Here is a 12,199-nt window from a genome sequence, read left to right on the forward strand (position 1 = left end):
ATACCCTTAGAATTAGGCTATGTGCACACGGTGCGGATTTGACTGCGGATCCGCAGCGGATTGACCGCTGTGGATTTGTAGCAGTTTTCTATCAGGTTTACAGTAGCATGTAAACCTATGGAAAACCAAATCAGCTGTGCCCATGGTGCGGAAAATATTGCACGGAAACGCTGCGTTGTATTTTCCGCAGCATGTCAATTCTATCTGCGGATTCCGCGTTTTGCACCTGCTCCTCAATAGGAATCCGCAGGTGAAATCCGCACAAAAAACTCTGGAAATCTGCGGTAAATCCGCAGGTAAAACGCAGTGCCTTTTACCTGCGGATTTTTCAAAAATGGTGCGGAAAAATCTCACACGAATCCGCAACGTGGGCACATAGCCTTAGGGTTAGGGTTAGAATTAGGGCTAGGGTTGGAAATAGGGTTAAGATTAGGCTTCTGGTTAGGGTCATGGTTAGGGGTGTGTTGGGGTTAGGGTTGTGGTTCGGATTAGGGTTGTGTTGGGGTTAGGGTTGTGGTTAGGGGTGTGTTGGGGTTAGGGTTGTGATTAGGGTTATGGCTAGAGTTGGGATTGGGGTTAGGGGTGTGTTGGGGTTAGTGTTGGAGTTAGAATTGAGGAGTTTCCACTGTTTAGGCACATCAGGGGTCTCCAAACGCAACGTGGTGCCACCATTGATTCCAGTCAATCTTGCGTTCAAAAAGTCAAATGATGCTCCCTCCCTTCCGAGCCCCGACGTGCGCCCAAACAGTGGTTTACCCCCACATATGGGGTACCAGCATACTCGGGACAAACTGGGCAACAACTATTGGGGTCCAATTTCTCCTGATACCCTTGTGAAAATAAAAAATTGCTTGCTAAAACATCATTTTTGAGGAAAGAAAAATGATTTTTTTATTTTTATTGCTCTGCGTTGTAAACTTCTGTGAAGCACTTGGGGGTTCAAAGTGCTCAACACATATCTAGATAAGTTCCTTGGGGGGTCTAGTTTCCAAAAAGGGGTCACTTGTGGGGGGTTTCTACTGTTTAGGCCCATCAGGGGCTGTGCAAATGCAAAGTGATGCCTGCAGACCATTCCATCAAAGTCTGCATTTCAAAACGTCACTACTTCCCTTCAGAGCCCCGACGTGTGCCCAAACAGTGGTTTACCCCCACATATGGGATACCAGCATACTCAGGACAATCTGGGCAACAACTGTTGGGGTCCAATTTCTTCTGTTACCCTTGTGAAAATAAAAAATTGCTTGCTAAAAATCATTTTTGAGGAAAGAAAAATGATTTTTTATTTTCACGGCTCTGCGTTGTAAACTTCTGTGAAGCACTTGGGGGTTCAAATTGCTCACCACATATTTAGATAAGTTCCTTGGGGGTTCCAGTTTCCAAAATGAGGTCACTTGTGGGGGGTTTCTACTGTTTAGGTACATTGTGGCTCTGCAAATATAACATGATGCCCGCAGACCATCCCATCAAAGTCTGCATTCCAAAATGTCACTACTTCCCTTCCGAGCCCCAAGGTGTGCCCAAACAGTGGTTCCCCCCACACATATGGGGTATTAGCGTACTCAGGACAAACTGGACAACAACTTTCTTGTGAAAATAAAAAATTGCGGGCTAAAAAATAATTTTTGAGAAAAAAATGATTTTTTAATTTCACGGCTCTGCGTTATAAACTTCTGTGAAGCACGTGGGGGTTTAAAGTGGTCACCGCACATCTAGATTAGTTCCATGGGAGGTCTAGTTTCCAAAATGGGGTAACATGTGGGGGAGCTCCAATGTTTAGGCACACAGGGGCTCTCCAAATGCGACATGGTGTCCGCTAACAATTGGAGCTAATTTTTCATTCAAAAAGTCAAATGGCGCTCCTTCCCTTCCGAGCCTTGCTGTGTGCACAAACAGTGGTTTGTGACCACATATGGTGTACTCAAGAGAAATTGCCCAACACATTTTAGGATCCATTTTATCCTGTTGCCCATGTGGAACTGAACAAATTGAGGCTAAAAAAAATTTTTTGTGGAAAAAAAAAGTACTTTTTCATTTTTACGGATAAATTTGTGAAGCACCTGGGGGTTCAAAGTGCTCACTATGCATCTAGAAAAGTTTCATGGGGGGTCTAGTTTCCAAAATGGGGTCACTTGCGGGGGAGCTCCAATGTTTAGGCACACAGGGGTTCTCTAAATGCGACATGGTGTCTGCTAAAGATTGGAGTAAATTTTTCATTGAAAAAGTCAAATGGCGCTCCTTCCCTTCCGAGCCCTGTCGTGCGCCCAAACAGTGGTTCCCCCGCACATATTGGGTATCGGCGTACTCAGGACAAATTGTACAATAACTTTTGGGGTCCAGTTTCTCTTTTTACCCTTGGGAAAATAAAGAATTGTTGCTAAAAGATCATTTTTGTGACTAAAAAGTTAAATGTTCATTTTTTCCTTCCATGTTGCTTCTGCTGCTGTGAAGCACCTGAAGGGTTAATAAACTTTTTGAATGTGGTTTTGAGCACCTTGAGGGGTGCAGTTTTTAGAATGGTGTCACTTTTGGGTATTTTCAGTCATATAGACCCCTCAAACTGACTTCAAATGTGAGGTGGTCCCTAAAAAAATGGTTTTGTAAATTTCGTTGTAAAAATGAGAAATCGCTTGTCAAATTTTAACCCTTATAACTTCCTAGCAAAAAAGAAAATGTTGTTTCCAAAATTGTGCTGATGTAATGTAGACATGTGGGAAATGTTATTTATTAACTATTTTGTGTCACATAACTCTCTCCTTTAACAGAATAAATATTCCCAATTGCGAAATTTTCTAAATTTTAGCCAAATTTCCATTCTTTTCACAAATAAACGCAAAAATTATCGACCTAAATTTACCAATAATGTGAAGCCTAATATGTCACGAAAAAACAAATCTCAGAACTGCTAGGATCCGTTGAAACGTTCCTGAGTTATTACCTCATAAAGGGACACTGGTCAGAATTGCAAAAAACGGCCAGGTCATTAAGGTCAAAATAGGTTGGGTCATGAAGGGGAAATGTGTTATCTTTAACTTTCGACCTTTTAGAGATCATTTCATTTTCAACATGCTTATCTGTTTGCAATAACAGTAATTTTGACCAGAGGTGCCCAAACTTTTATATGCCACTGTACTATAGAGCACATCAGTTTTTTATATGGCCTGGAAAAGGACATGATTTGAAGCAATCCGAAAATGTTTGCATTATAGTGATAATGTGCTGTGTCCTTTCTGAGACGATCTTAACTTTGATCTTCTAAATAAATTAAGCCAGTAAATTAATGAATCACTGGTTCAATTCAAAAGAAGGTTAAAATCCCGACAATAATTGCCCAGAAAGAAAGCAAGGTACGGAATTAAACTGCACAATCTGTGCAAGAGTACCTCATGGTAGACCCACAGATTTAGGATCTACGAAGGGACATCCAAATTGACCAACCTGAATGCCCCGTCATGCGGGCAATAGGGAAAATTGTGTGGGATTTGCTGCATTCATTGCTAGATAACAGTCATCACCTCTATGTAACTTCTACATTAGCATACCACACTTCAAGACCCTCTGTCAGAGGTACAGGTACATGCGGCCCCGTGAAAAGAAATCAGACAGGCGTCCTCAAGCCGCTACTTGGGTAACTGCTTAGAAGGAGCGACAGCAGAGCCCAACGCAGCGACAACATACTGGTTATCAAGTATGAGGACAAGAGGGATGTCTTTATCTTGACCACCATACAACGCGACAACAGCTCCTATTGCTGTCCGAGGTACCACAACATTAGTCCCAATGCCATGTTGTACCCAGAATTATAATAAGTTCATGGAGGGGTGTAGATCTCTCAGATCAGGTCCTCAAATCATATAGTGCCATGAAAAAAGCTAAAGTACGGTACAAAAAGGTGGCCGTGCACATTGTACAGATGGCACTGTACAATTCTTTTGTGCTGTTTCAATCTGTAAGCAATATGGAGACCCTACTTCAATTTCAGGAGGTAGTCATTAAGGCCCTAATGTTTGGCACTCAGGAAGGTGAGGGTCCCACTACTTCTGAAACTGATGGTGCCCGTATCGTACCAGGTAAACATTTTCCCGGTAAGATTCCCCAAACAGCGAAGAAGGGAAGAACACAAAAAAAGTTGTATAGTATGTTCCAAGAGGGGAATATGAAATTTATCTTTTGAAACCTGCCCTGAGAAACCTGGCCTTTGCATTTGCTTCAAAGCATACGACAGGTTCATAAATTAACCCCTTTCTGTCATAGGACGTACTATTCCGTCCATGTGGGGTGGGCCTAAATTCCTAAGGACGGAATAGTACGTCCAGGGCGATCGGCTGCGCTCACGGGGGGAGCGCGGCCGAGTGTCAGCTGCCTATCGCAGCTGACATCCGGCCCTATGTGCCGGGAGCAGCCACGGACAGCCCCCGACACATTAACCCCCGGCACACCGCGATCAAACATGATTTCCTCGCATCTAGTATCCTTATGACATCCGTATGCAATCCGTACGCAATGCAATTTTAACATGAGCTTTTACATACAGCAGCTCTGTGTATATAAAAGCTCATGTTAAAATGCCATTGTAATACACATCATGTTAAAACCAAATATTCTTCAAAACATTAATATATATATATATATATATATATATATATATATATATATATATATATATATATACACATATATATATATATATATATACACCGTATATACTCGGGTATAAGCCGAGATTTTCAGCCCATTTTTTTGGGCTGAAAGTCCCCCTCTCGGCTTATACTCGAGTCATATACCCGGGTGTCAGCAGGGGAGGGAGAGCGGGGGCCGTGTAATCATACTTACCTGCTGCGGCGCGGTCCCTGCAGTCCCTGGCTTCTCCGGCGCTGCAGATTCTTCCTGTACTGAGCGGTCACATGGCACCGCTCATTACAGAAATGAATAGGCGGCTCCACCCCCATAGGGGAGGAGCCGCATATTCATTGCTGTAAATGATCGGTGCCATGTGACCGCTCAATTACAGGAAGAAGCTGCAGCGCCGGAGAAGCCAGGGACTGCAGGGACCGCGCCGCAGCAGGTAAGGGGAGCGCAGCGCTATAATTACCTGCTCCTCGCTCTGGCTCCGTCTGCAGTGTCCTCTAGCAGTGACGCTCAGGTTAGAGGGCGCTGTGACGTAGTCAGTGCGCGCCCTCTGCTGAGCGTCAGTGCTGGAGACGGAGCCGCACGAGGAGCAGGTAATTATTGAAAGCGCCGGCGTCCTGAGAAGAGAGGTGAGTATATGATTTTTTTTTTTTTTTATGGCAGCACCAGCAGCATTCTAAGGAGCACCTATGGGGCCATAATGAAAGGTGCAGAGCATATATGGGGCAGCATTCTAAGGAGCACCTATGGGGCCATAATCAAAGGTGCAGAGCATATATGGGGCACAGCATTATAAGGAGCATCTATGGGGCCATAAAGGTGCAGAGCATATATGGGGCACAGCATTCTAAGGAGCACCTATGGGGCCATAATCAAAGGTGCAGAGCATATATGGGGCACAGCATTCTAAGGAGCACCTATGGGGCCATAATCAAAGGTGCAGAGCATATATGGGGCACAGCATTATAAGGAGCACCTATGGGGCCATAATCAAAGGTGCAGAGCATATATGGCACAGCATTCTAAGGAGCACCTATGGGGCCATAATCAAAGGTGCAGTGCATATATGGGGCACAGCATTATAAGGAGCACCTATGGGGCCATAATCAAAGGTGCAGAGCATATATGGCACAGCATTCTAAGGAGCACCTATGGGTCCATAATCAAAGGTGCAGAGCATATATGGCACAGCATTCTAAGGAGCACCTATGGGGCCATAATCAAAGGTGCAGAGCATATATGGGGCACAGCATTATAAGGAGCATTCTATGGGGCCATAATCAAAGGTGCAGAGCATATATGGCACAACATTATAAGGAGCATTTATGGGGCCATAATCAAAGGTGCAGAGCATTATATATGGCACAGCATTATAAGGAGCATCTATGGGGCCATAATCAACGGTGCAGAGCATTCTATATAGCACAGTTGTATATGGAGCATCTATGGGGCAATAATGAACGGTATGGAGCATCTATTTTTATTTTTGAAATTCACCGGTAGCTGCTGCATTTCCTACCCTAGGCTTATACTCGAGTCAATAAGTTTTCCCAGTTTTTTGTGGCAAAATTAGGGGGGTCGGCTTATACTCGAGTATATACGGTATATATATATATATATACACACCGTATATACTAGAGTATAAGCCGACCCGAGTTTAAGCCGGCCCCCTTAATTTTGCCACAAAAAAACTGGGAAAACTTAATGACTCGAGTATAAGCCTAGGGTGGAAAATGCAGCAGCTACCGGTAAATGTCAAAAGTAAAAATAGATACCAATAAAAGTAAACTTAATTGAGACATCAGTAGGTTAAGTGTTTTTGAATATCCATATTGAATCAAAAGCCCCATATAATGCTCCATACAGTTCATGATGGTCCCATAAGATGCTCCATACAAAGTACGCCCCATATAATGCTCCATAAAGTTTATGATGGTACATAAGATGCTCCATATTAAATTATGCCCGATATAATCCTGCATAAAGGTTAATAATGGTCCCATAAGAAGCTCTATAGACACATTTGCCCAATATAATGCTGCACAAATGTTGATTATGGCCCCATAAAATGCACCATAAAGATATTTGCCCCATATAGTGCGGCACAAACCTTTATTATGGCCCCATAAGACGCTCCATAAAGATATTTGTGCCATATAGTGCTGCACAAACGTTGATTATGGCCCCATAAGATGCTCCATACAGACACTTGACCCATTTGCTGTTGCTGCAATAAAAAAAAATCACATACTCGCCTCTCTGTAGCTCAGGCCCCCGGCACTTTCAATATTCACCTGACTTCGTTCCGGCGCCACTCCATCTTCAGCGTCTTCTGCACTGACGTGCAGGCAGAGGGCACCCTCTATCCTGAGCGTTACTGCAGAAGACGCTGAAGACGGAGCGGTGCCAGAACGAGGAGCAGGTGAATATCGCGCAGCGCTCCCCTCCCCATTATACTCACCTGCTCCTGGCATGGTGCAGTCCCTGCTTCCCCGGCGACGCAGCTTCTTCCTGTAATGAGCGGTCACCGTTATCGCTCATTACAGTAATGAATATACGGCTCCATCCCTATGGGAGGTGGAGCCAAATATTCATCACTGTAATGAGCAGCACCGGGCAGCACGGTGGCGCACTGGTTAGCACAGCAGCCTTGCAGCGCTGGAGTCCTGGGTTCAAACCCCACCAAGGACAACATCTGCAAAGAGTTTGTATGTTCTCTCTGTATTTGCGTGGGTTTCCTCCGGGTACTCCGGTTTCCTCCCACATTCCAAAGACATACTGATAGGGAATTTAGATTGTGAGCCCCAACGGGGACAGCGATGATAATGTGTGCAACCTGTAAAGCGCTGCGGAATATGTTAGCGCTATATAAAAATAAACAGTACTATTTATTATTACCATGTGACCGCTCAGTACAGGAAGAAACTGTGGCGCCGGGGAACCAAGGGACCGCGCCAGGAGTAGGTGAGTATAATTAGACAGCCCCCGCTCCCCCTCCCCTGCCGACCCCTGGGTATGACTCGAGCATAAGCCGAGAGGGAGACTTTCAACCCCAAAAAATGGGTTGAAAATCTCGGATTATACTCGAGTATATACGATATATATATATATATATATATATTTTTTTTTTTTATATGCAGAAAAGGATAGAAAAGATGGATTACATACAGTACATACATACAGAATAGGTAGATATATAGATGTGTGTGACAAATACAATTAGTATATTATGTGTGCAGCTTATTGTAAATGTATTGAATAAAACAATTCTTGGAAAAAATGGCGTGGTCTCCAGCGCAATTTTCCAAACCAGAGAGGGAAAGCCAGTGACTGGGGGCGGATGTTTATAGCCTGGGAAGGGGGTAATACCTATGGAGCTTCCCAGGCTATTAATATCAGCTCACAGCTGTATATTTAGCCTTTACTGGCTATAAAAATAGAGGAGCCCCTCAAAAAATGTCTGGTCCCCTTATAATAAATAACCAAGAAAGGCTATGCAGACAGCTGCGGGCTGATATTCATAGCCTAGGAAGAGGCCATGGATATTGCTCACCAACCTCGCTGCAATCACCAGCTCTCAGCTGCCCCAGAAATGGCGCATCTCTAAGATGCGCCAATTCCGGCACTTAGCCTCTCTCTTCCCACTGGCCCTGTAGCGGTGGCAAGTGGGGTAATAGTTGTGGGGTTGATGTCACCTTTGTATTGTAAGGTGACATCAAGCCAGCTTAGTAAGGAGAGGCATCAATAAGACACCTATCCATTACTAATCCTATAGTTTTTCCCACAAAAATAATCTTTTATTAATTACATACATGTCTCCTAATTTGCATGCACACACTATACTAATGGTATAGATATATCTACCTATTCTGCATCTATTTACTGTATGTAAACCATGTCTTCTATCCTGTAGGCTCCTGCATTGATTCTACAGAAGCCAACAAATGAATTACCAGCTAATCTTCGTTCTATCAAATATAAAGATATATATGTGTCACTGACGTATATATACAGTTAAGTCCATATATATTTGGACAGAGACATTTTTCTAATTTTGGTTATAGACATTGCCACAATGAATTTTAAACAAAACAATTCAGATGCAGTTGAAGTTCAGACTTTCAGCTTTCATTTGAGGGTATCTACATTAAAATTGGTTGAAGGGTTTAGGAGCTTCAGCTCCTTAACATGTGCTACCCTGTTTTTAAAGGGGCCAAAAGTAATTGGACAGATTAAATAATTTTAAATAAAATGTTCATTTCTAGTACTTGGTTGAAAACCCTTTGTTGGCAATGACTGCCTGAGGTCTCGAACTCATGGACATCACCAGACGCTGTGTTTCCTCATTTCTGATGCTCTGCCAGGCCTTCACTGCAGTGGTTTTCAGTTGCTGTTTGTTTGTGGGCCTTTCTGTCTGAAGTTTAATCTTTAACAAGTGAAATGCATGCTCAATTAGGTTGAGATCAGGTGACTGACTTGGCCATTCAAGAATATTCCACTTCTTTGCTTTAATAAACTCCTGGGTTGCTTTGGCTTTATGTTTTGGGTCATTGTCCATCTGTAGTATGAAACGACGACCAATCAGTTTGGCTGCATTTGGCTGGATCTGAGCACACAGTATGGCTCTAAATACCTCAGAATTCATTCGGCTGCTTCTGTCCTGTGTCACATCACCAATAAACACTAGTGACCCAGTGCCACTGGCAGCCATGCATGCCCAAGCCATCACACTTCCTCCGCCGTGTTTTACAGATGATGTGGTATGCTTTGGATCATGAGTGGTACCACGCCTTCGCCATACGTTTCTCTTTCCATCATTCTGGTTAAGATTGATCTTGGTTTCATCTGTCCAAAGAATGTTCTTCCAGAACTGTGATGGCTTTTTTAGATGTTTATTAGCATAGTCCAGTCTAGCCTTTTTATTCTTGATGCTTATGAGTGGCTTGCACCGTGCAGTGACCCCCTCTGTATTTACTTTCATGCAGTCTTGTCTTTATGGTAGATTTGGATATTGATACGCCTACCTCCTGGAGAGTGTTGTTCACTTGCTTGGCTGTTGTGAAGGGGTTTCTCTTCACCATGGAGATTATTCTGCCATCATCCACCACTGTTGTCTTCCGTGGGCGCCCAGGTCTTTTTGCATTGATGAGTTCACCAGTGTTTTTTCTTTCTTTCTCAGGATGTAGCAAACTGTAGATTTTGCCACTCCTAATATTGTAGCAATTTTTCGGATGGTTTTTTTCTGTTTTCGCAGCTTAAGGATGGCTTGTTTCACCTGCATGGAGAGCTCATTTGACCGCATGCTTAATTCACAGCAAAACCTTCCAAATGCAAACACCATACTTCAAATCAACTCCAGGCCTTTTATCTGCTTAATTGATAATGACATAATGAAGGGATTGCCCACACCTGTCCATGAAATAGCCTTGGAGTCAATTGTCCAATTACTTTTGGTCCCTTTAAAAACAGGGTGGCACATGTTAAGGAGCTGAAACTCCTAAACCTTTCATCCAATTTTAATGTGGATACCCTCAAATGAAAGCTGAAAGTCTGAACTTCAACTGCATCTGAATTGTTTTGTTTAAAATTCATTGTGGTAATGTCTATAACCAAAATTAGAAAAATGTTGTCTCTGTCCAAATATATTTGGACTTAACTGTATATTATGTATATACACCAATTCTAAGTGTTTATATGTATTCTATCTATTCTAACAAGCCAGTGTGATTTTTATAGTAGCTGCATGTGAATTGCTGGCTTTTCAAAGGACACCGATGTGTAAAAATCAGACAGCACTCAGATTGTGCGAGTGCTGTGCGATTTTTTTTCTCGCACCCATTTACTTGCATTGTCACGACCAATATATGCATGAAATCGCAGCATGCTGCGATTTCACTTGCACGTATAATATGGCCCAGATAAAAAAACGGTAATTTGAGCTGCCCTATAGATTAATACTGGTCCGAGTGCTATGCGATTTATTCTAGCATAGCACTCGTCCGTATTCCTCGCTAGTGTGACTCTAGCCTAAGACGGACCCCCATTTGACTTCTTTTTCCCCTATTTTACTTCTGAAAATCTGGGGTGTGTCTTATAGTCCGCTGCGTCTTATAGTCCAAAAAATTCGGCATATTAAAATGACTCATTCAGGAAGCCTGGAAATCTTTCTTACCATACTCACTGCAAGAGATTTTACTTTAAGATCTGGATGTTATGAAGGAGGCCATAGATATTAAATACGTGTTCAGAAAAGATACAAAAGACTCATGCAGGATGAACGTCACTGAAGTGCACAGAACGCAAGTCACCCCTGGGAAGCAGAAATCGAGATTTACCACTCAATAGCTTCAAAGAATCAATGGCTAGAAAATCAATCCACTGCCTTGCTGAAATTATTGAAAATAAAAATTATTTTCTAGATATAAACTACAAGGAATAACATGAGTATTGGAATAAAGTAATCCATGGCATGGTCTGTGTAACGATTTAAAAGCCTGGATTTCATGAAGGCACATGTATCAGCAGTGACTTAAGTGTAATAAGCAATTTTGTATTCACAACTACATTAATTGTAATATCTCATATGCTTAAAAGTTCAGGGTACGTACTGAACAGTTAGTGTCCGGTGCTAAACTCTGTACATTGACTTCTCCCGGAAGTCCATTGCAATGAGAGAGAGAAATAGAATTTTCCAGCTCAAAAGTTCGGGTCCCCATTGTTTTCAATAGGGTTCAGATTTTGGTACAGTTGTTACCAGAACCGAACTTTGGAATAAAGGTCGGGTACCAGAACCCAAACTTCCACGGGTCCACTCATCCCTACTCATGTTATTTATATAATCATACAAACTAAATATAGCATGTCTGCTATAGAGCAGGGCCTCAAAATTAGTATCAGAAACCTCCTCTCAGACTATATACTGTAACCGCACTTTGCTCAAATACATGGTGAGGATCTGAGCTTCATCACATTCCACGGAATTGAGGAGGTTCACAAACAAAATGTGAGGATATAAATGCAATGTTCCACTGTGCATCTTCACATAGATTATTGAGTAGCACTGGTCATACACTGCTTAAACTATATTTCCCAGCAGCACTTCTCCTCAGTGCTTCAGGACCCTCCCCCCCTCCCATTCACACCTGCGTGCAGACTATCGCCTCATCTCTGAAATGAAAACTTAGAACTGTACCAGAAAACAGCTGACGAATGTGTAAACTTGCAAAGAACACAGCTCTGCTATACTGTGCTTAGCTCAGCAACATCAACCACAGAAATCTGGCACATGACCAAGCTAATTTAGGTTTAGAATATACTATTCTTCTGTGCACTTTATGGACTAGTACACAACTGTGCCTGTCCGATCTTATCTTCTACCATATACAGGTGCTTTTCACAAAATTAGAATATTAAAAAGTTGTTATTTCAGTTCTTCAATACAAAAAGTGAAACTCATTATATAGTCATTACAGAATGATCTATTTCAAGTGTTTATTTCTGTTAATGTTGATGATTATGACTTACAGCCAATGAAAACCCAAAAGTCATTATCTCAGTAAATTAGAATACTTTA

The 12,199-nt window shown here is 42.4% G+C and overlaps 1 protein-coding gene across 1 annotated transcript in view; it reads right to left on the reverse strand.

The window, feature by feature from the left end:
- DHRSX (dehydrogenase/reductase X-linked) overlaps positions 1-12,199 on the reverse strand; it is a 480,717-nt gene that overhangs the window by 451,798 nt on the left and 16,720 nt on the right. The gene's annotated exons all lie outside the window — the stretch shown is intronic.

The sequence above is a fragment of the Ranitomeya imitator genome, chromosome 3 (genome assembly GCF_032444005.1).
Source record: "Ranitomeya imitator isolate aRanImi1 chromosome 3, aRanImi1.pri, whole genome shotgun sequence".
NCBI classification, from domain to species: Eukaryota; Metazoa; Chordata; class Amphibia; order Anura; family Dendrobatidae; genus Ranitomeya; species Ranitomeya imitator.